We start from the raw sequence: 7,717 nt of genomic DNA, 5'->3' as shown, positions 1-7,717 counted from the left end.
TCAAATTATTTGTGATGTGGTAAATGATTTTGTAAAAACCCAAACAAGGCAGGTTTTCTTTTTAAATGATACAACACTAACTGTCACGGCAGAGTAGCCGGTGTTTTTATGGAGCACACTCATTTACAGACACAGGAGAGATAAACTGAGATTTAAACAAAAAGTGAGCCTTTATTATGGCTGATTTGCTTTTCTTAATAAAAGAAAGTGCAACCTTCTCATGGAACCAGGCCTTGCAGTTTGGCATCAGTTATAGCATTAGTTCACTCAGTCACATCTCAGTCACATCAACTGTCAGTGCACGATTGGTCTTCCAGTCTGCATCTGAGACCTTTGGATAGTGATGTGCGATACCACTGATTTAGTTTCCGATCCGATACTAAGTACTTTTCAGGGTGGTATCGACGATACTGATCCGATACCGATACTTTATACAAAAAAACGTATTTTATTTATTGTATTTCAAATTATAGCGTCATAATGATTACAGGACATCAGATTACTTGTTCTTATCACTTAATAATGCAGAGTTCATCATATGGAAATTTAAAAAAACTGAAGTTGTGCTATTTGAACACGTTGCCTGCCTGTAGCACTAAAGGACTCTGTGAGAGACGTGTGTCTCGCACTCTAAGAAATAAAATGTTGTATTTACTTCACCCAGTTATGTCAACCGGTTCCACACAACTGGGTTAGTGAAATATAAAATGTATGATACATTTAATTTGAACAAGAAATTTTAAGTACATCTGATAAGATTTGGATAATTAAATGCAAATCAAAAGAATCATGTTGTATTAGCTGAATATCATAATGTTTATATAACTAACCTTGTTGATTTAAATTGAGAAGACTAAATAAAACCTACTCAACCAAAACAAGCTGTACTTACTTTGAGAAATAACATGTTGTATTTACTCCACCCAGTTATGTCAACCGGTTCCACACAACTGGGTTAGTGAAATATAAAATGTATGATATATTTAATTTGAACAACAAATTTTAAGTAAATCTGATAAATCTACTCACCCAAAACACGCGCTACTGAAACTATAGGATTAAATCACTTTAACAGAATTGCAACTTACTCTATTTAAGTTTGTAAATTAAATAAATCGAACACAAGTTTATTCAGTTAACCTAACTTTAATAACACTTTGTGTAAAACTTGTTGAAGCACACTTTGAGCAATTCAAATGCTTCTAGATCTTTTTCCCCAAACAATCTTTACATATATTCAAGTGCATTTTAGGTGCAGGAAGACAAGATACAGAATGTCATGTTAAACTGAAATGATTAAAACTGGAAAGTGTTGTGATTCCAACATTTTTAACATTAACATGACTTAATTTAAACTTGAGGGACCAGACAAAGAGCGATTCATAAGACCCTTATGAAAAGGACACCGAGGGAACAGTTTACCCTGCCCGGGATAGGGTTACCGGGGCCCCGCCCTGGAGCCAGGCCTGGGGAGGGTGCCCGAGGGCGAGCGTCTGGTGGCCGGGCCTTAGTCCATGGGGTCCGGCCGGGCACAGCCCGAAGAGGAGACATGGGCCCATCCTCCCGCATTTTTGCAGATGATGTGGTTCTGTTGGCTTCATCGAGTGAAGGCCTCCAGCTCGCACTGGAACGGTTCGCAGCCGAGTGTGAAGCAGCGGGAATGAGGATCAGCACCTCCAAATCTGAGGCCATGGTTCTCAGCCGGAAAAGGGTGGAGTGCCCACTCCGGGTCGAGGATGAGTTCCTGCCCCAAGTGGAGGAGTTCAAGTATCTCGGGGTCTTGTTCGCGAGTGATGGGAGAAGGGAGCCGGAGATCGACAGACGGATTGGGGCTGCAGCTGCAGTAATGCGGACGCTGCACCGGTCCGTCGTGGTGAAGAGGGAGCTGAGTGTAAAAGCGAAGCTCTCAATTTACCGGTCGATCTACGTCCCTACCCTCACCTATGGCCACGAGCTGTGGGTAGTGACCGAAAGAACGAGATCGCGGATACAAGCGGCAGAAATGAGCTTCCTCCGAAGGGTGGCTGGCCTCTCCCTTAGAGATAGGGTGAGAAGTTCGGCCATCCGGGAGGGGCTCAGAGTAGAGCAGCTGCTGCTCCACATCGAAAGGAGCCAGTTGAGGTGGTTCGGGCATCTGACAAGGATGCCCCCTGGGCGCCTCCTGGGTGAGGTGTTCCAGGCATGTCCCACCGGGAGGAGGCCCCGGGGCAGACCCAGGACACGCTGGAGAGATTATATCTCTCGGCTGGCCTGGGAACGCCTTGGTATTCCCCCGGACAAGCTGGAGGAGGTGGCTGGGGAGAGGGAGGTCTGGGCCTCTTTGCTTAGGCTGCTGCCCCCGCGACCCGGCCCCGGACAAAGCGGATGAAGATGGATGGATGGATGGAATTTAAACTTGATTGGGCTACAATGAAAAGCCTACAATACAGCCCTGCAAACAGCAGGTAGAAATTACTTTTGTGTCATTTTTGTCCATATTTAGAAAAATAACCTTTGCTTCAAAACTTAAACTGAAGTCCAAAGTTAGGAGCAGTCTTTTTCAGTGTAGTTGGATGTTGGTAAAGGTTCAAGAACAAAGAACGCAGAAAAGTGAAAGGCCTTGCAGAAGTTCTTGTGGCAATTCAAACTGAACAGTTTATGAAGTGCAAGGAGAAGGGTTCGAGAACCTTAAAGTTCAGTGTCCTCTATAGTTCACTGCAGGCTGTTTCACTCAAGCAGTTTGTTTTTCAGAACCTGCACCTTCATGGATAGGTTGTTCCCATCCAACTCCATCAGCACCTTCTGAAGAAATTCAAATGTGTATTTCAGGTGCTTTGGGTAGCTCAGATTTAGACTATAGATTAGTCCAAGCAGGAGGGCACAACCCTTTGCCACATCACTAAGAGCTTGCAGCACAGTGCATCCTTCTATGATGACACCAATGTCCTCAGGTGTATCTGCAGAGTTTGCTCTCATGTCTGACAACATAGACTCCCAAAGTCAGCTGCTCCGTTTCTCTGCTTGCACCAAGATCCACATCCTTTAAATAAAAATTAAAAAAAGATAAGTTAATTGCGTACATATACATATGGACAAGTAAGTCCACCTTCCATTTCCAATCCCAAATTTAAAAAAGGTAAATAACTGATCGTTTTCCTTTTTTAACTTACCAAGAATTCCTTGAACAGGTCATCTGGCTTTTCATTTAAGTAGACACAGACAGCTTTCAGAATGCATTCCCGTCGAACATCAACGCTGGGATTCTGGTGGAGATAAGAACTCAATATGAGGGAAGTTTCCTATTTTGGTTCCTTTCAACCTCTTTACAAAACAAAGTCAAAAATATTAACACATAGCAGATATGTGATTAAGCAATGTTTCATAACTCACATCAGTGATGTGCAGTGAGGTTCATGATTGGTAAGGCACTGACTCCTCTGTGTCAGATTAACAAATATATGAACCCAAAAATCGAAGCTTTTCAATTTTGACATTACGTGAAAGCTTTCATTTTTGCTTTAATCAATTGTAGATTGTTCAACAATATATTTAATAATTGTGCCCCTAAAAATATTAAAATTAAATAGAAGATTAGAACTGGGCAATATGGACTTAAAATCCTATCATGACATTTTGTGGATAACAATAAGTCTGTGAAGGTTCACAGTCATCCAGGTCATCGTAGTCTAAGGAGCTTGGAAAGAAAAGTGAAGCTTCTTCAGTGAAGATTTCTGACACTAAACCAGAAATCAACATGGAGTCGAATTCTTTCAAACAATGTAGCAACTTAATTGATGCACATTTCTAAAATACACTATACATTCATTTCATTCTTCAAACTACAGGATCGCTGGCGCTCCCAGTGGTCATTACTGATGTCAGGGAGCAGGTGCGGTAGATGTTGGGAGTAATTTTAAAACTGTCGGTCTTAGTAGGCAAGTCTCATCTTAACAAGAATCGCAAAAGATTTTGGAAAATTACACCGAAGCAGGTTCAACAATATTTGTTAAATGTTTTCATACTTCTAACATGTGAGAGAGGTATACAAGCTAGAGTGTTAAAAAATTTGCCAGGCATCATTTGTTTAAAGAAAATGCAAAAGTATTCCCGAAAGTGTCAGATGTGTATCAGTTAGTATACATTAATCAAATTTGTCATCCTTAAATTGTTGTACTTACCAAATAATCCTCAGATGGCGATGGATTCTATCCAGGATGCTAAGCATATGCAAGTCTCAGTTGAAAATGGCGGATGATCAAACTTCCACACTGCACATGTGCAAACTCAGAAGTACGGAGAGCCTATTAGGACAATCCTCTTTAAATTAAAGTGCTCTTCATTTTAAATGAACTTTTTACGTTGGATTTAATTTACTGCATTTTGTTGTATTGAAATATTATGTTGTTAATTAAATTCAAAACAACATACTTGTGTTTAAAGTTAAAAATCAATTGGTGGCATCAGTTTTAACATGAAGCATTTACATAATGCTACCAACATCAGTGTGTCATTTCACCTGTCCCTCTCCTCCTCTTCAGTTCATCTCAACATACGCGCCTCATATTCTGTGATATGATTTACTCTGAGGTGTTTGACAAGGTTAGTGATGTTGCCACAACCAAACATGCCAACCCTCCCGATTTTTCTGGGAGAATCCCGGAGCCACCATTCTCCCGAATTTCCACCTGGACAACAAAATTGAAAAACCATATTGCAGAATTCATAGCGCGGCCGAGCCAATTCCAGTTTCCAACAATGGCGGCAGTTACTTAGTTTTAATATTACTCTTATTTCTCTTTCTGGGTCCAAAAAACCCCCAACTTTTAACATGTTTTCAGGTGAGAATGTAGCTGTGTAAACTTCAATTATCTGAGCCGATCGACACATCGTCTTCAAACCCCCGCAGGCTTTCACTACTCGGGTTAAACATGATATATAAGTCACTTTGATAACTTAAAAATGTTATTGTTTGGCTTTTTCAGTGTTTTGTTTGTTCGTGAGTAAATTGGTTTGGCTGAGATTAAAGTTATTAGATTAGATTAAATTAAATTTAACTTTATTAATCCCTCGGGTGGGTTCAAACAGAAAACTAATTAAAGAAAGTGTGAGACGGTCGAGAGTTTACGCCAGCGCCCGGTTATATTTTAGATAGCAAGGAGCAGACGGCTGAGTTTCACTCCACCGAGGGAACTCATGACGTACTACTTTACTAGTAGTACTACCGGCTTTCTTTAGACCGTGAAGGGCGGGTCCTCAGGTGGAAGCAGCCTCTGAATTTGGACACCCCCGCTGTTTCGGTGACATTTAATGTATTTTATCCGATAAATAAACCCTGTAAAATGTGCCCTTTTGATTGTCTCCCTAATTCTGAGGTCTCAAGGTTGGGAAAGTATAGCCACAACACCTCACTCTTGGAGCACTTTTTTGCTACATGTATTGCAAACCATGTCTCAGCTGTTTGTGGAGGTAAAATATGTCCGCACAATTAGGCTCAGCCATTGTTGTGAGTGCGCGCGCCAAGGGGCTGCGAGCCATTTATACAGCCATATTTTGCACATGACTATGAAAGGCGGAAGAGGAAGTAGTTCCTTTGAATGTAGACAATCCGAATGTTATAGTTTCTTTCCACTGTGTTGCTGTTAATGATAAACTACAAATTGACCCTAAATTACTAAAAATATCTATATTTTAATGTGAGAATCGATTCTAGAACATAAATGACTGGTATCGGAGGAATCGATATTTCAGGATCGATCTGCACATCACTACCTTTGGAATATCCTTGCCTTTCCTCTCACAAAACAGTGAAATTTCTGCTCTCAAGTTCCATACTCAGGTAGCTCTGTAAACGCACCTTAATGTAGTCCCTTTCATTAAACACATTATTGCCAGCTCCTCTATAATCTTAAACTCTTTTGTACATGTAAAAAAATGAGTAGCTGGACTGTGTGGCAGCCATTATAGCTCTCATCCAGAGCCAAGGAGAAAAAGTCATTATTCCACTTTGTTTTTAACTGAAGATCCAAATTCCCAATAATATTTCATAATAATATTCTCAAAACATCTTGTTAGATAGTGGGTCACATTCTCAAATGATAATTTTTTTTCTTAGAGCATATTAACACGACAGAGCCCACCAAACATTCCTCATCAGAGAATGATTAACTGTTTTATTTTGTTGGGGTTTTTTTGTGATTTTTGTGGGACATCACAAAGGTCTTGACTGCCCCATCCCTAGATGTGTATCATCAGTCAAGTTCTTGTATTTCTTCTTTTTTTAGTTTCATAATTAAGATTGAAATTCCAAACCTTAAAGATACCAATCTGCTCTCCATCTTAAAAAAATGGTAAGATTCTGGCAGCTGGGGCGCCAAAATACTACTGTAAAATAACAGAAAATAACTTCCTCATAAAAATACGGTTATTTCCAGTAATGACAATACAGTTTGTTGCACTAATTTTACATGGGATCTTGCCTTTTCAAGTGATTTTAAACATTAAATTAGGAACATGTTAATGTGATTAAACAATGAAATTATATATAAATAGAAAAAAAAACATTCTAAAAAAACAGTAAGATTCCGGCAGCTGGGGCGCCAAAATACTACCGTAAAGTAACAGAAAATAACTGTCTCATGAAAATACAGCTATTTTCAGTAATGAAAATTGAGTTTGTTGTGCTAATTATATATGGGATTCCTTATTCCTCATTTTTCCATTGTTATACCTCTCTGACCTGTCTTCCCCATGTGATGTTTTGTGTAATGTATATATGGTCGGAGGGTAAGATGGCGCCGCCATTGCGTGCAATAGGTCGGCAGCCTTATGAAATTTCCTCTTGTGGGACTAATAAAGGTATATCAAATCAAATCAAATCCATAGCATTACATTTGAATTCAACAGTTCAATCTTTCAAATAACGGACAGATATTTGTGAAATCATGATACATTTGTGAATGTATTTTAACAATCTACATATGCATATGTACAGACAGATACATTTAATAATCATGAAAATTACGTTTTATTGCATTACAGTGATTTAATGTTAATTTACATTTGAAATGTGAAATCACAGTCTATTTACGTAACTTTAATGATATTCTAGAAGAACAGAACAAAACTGTAACAAAACTGTAAAATGCACAGTAAAATACGTTTATATCCTGCAAACTGACTTCCAGTGAACTTTAGAATTAATTGCAGAAACCGTCTTCTTGTTTACAAAGCCCTAAGCAGTCTGGCACCTTAATATAATTCTGACATGCTTGTCAGTTACACGCCAGTCAGGTCATCCAGGTGGTCTGTATGTACTGGCCTTTTAAAAATACCAAAAGTCAACTAAAACTGATAAAGCAGCTATTTGCCTTTAAGGTCTTGTGTGTTTAAGCAATTGCCCAGGTGGACAGAGATGTAAAAACCCAGTGTTATCATTAAAAAGCTAACTTTCAACCTTAATATTTAGCATATCACTTACCCAGCTAGGGCACAATCTGTGTTTACAGTCCTTGAAAACTCTGAGAGGATTCATGTGACTGTAGGCTAAGGATTAAGCAAACATCTAGCAAGGCAAAAAGAATCTAAGATAATAACTAAATACTGATTTTAAATAGGCACTCGCTTCTTCAACTTGAATTCAGTCAGTCATTTATATAGTTTTGCCCATTGGGCATTCTAGATAGCAAATATGGACAGATTGCTTGTTGCACAGAGAAGTAAAATGACTACTCTTTGAATA

General features: G+C 39.2%; 1 long non-coding RNA gene across 1 annotated transcript; it reads right to left on the bottom strand.

The window, feature by feature from the left end:
• Positions 1–2,413: 2,413 nt before the first annotated feature.
• Positions 2,414–4,244, bottom strand: LOC308408671. Its single transcript, XR_013973832.1, has 3 exons — positions 4,158–4,244; positions 3,150–3,242; positions 2,414–3,019 (listed from the first exon to the last, which is right to left on the bottom strand). It is a non-coding gene; the product is annotated as an uncharacterized lncRNA (long non-coding RNA).
• Between the last annotated feature and the right edge of the window lie 3,473 nt (positions 4,245–7,717).

This window comes from Rhamphochromis sp. 'chilingali' (assembly GCF_963969265.1).
Source record: "Rhamphochromis sp. 'chilingali' genome assembly, chromosome: 13".
NCBI classification, from domain to species: domain Eukaryota; kingdom Metazoa; phylum Chordata; class Actinopteri; order Cichliformes; family Cichlidae; genus Rhamphochromis; species Rhamphochromis sp. 'chilingali'.
The sequence above is the reverse complement of the archived record's forward strand: the minus strand, read 5'-3'. Positions and strand labels throughout refer to the sequence as shown.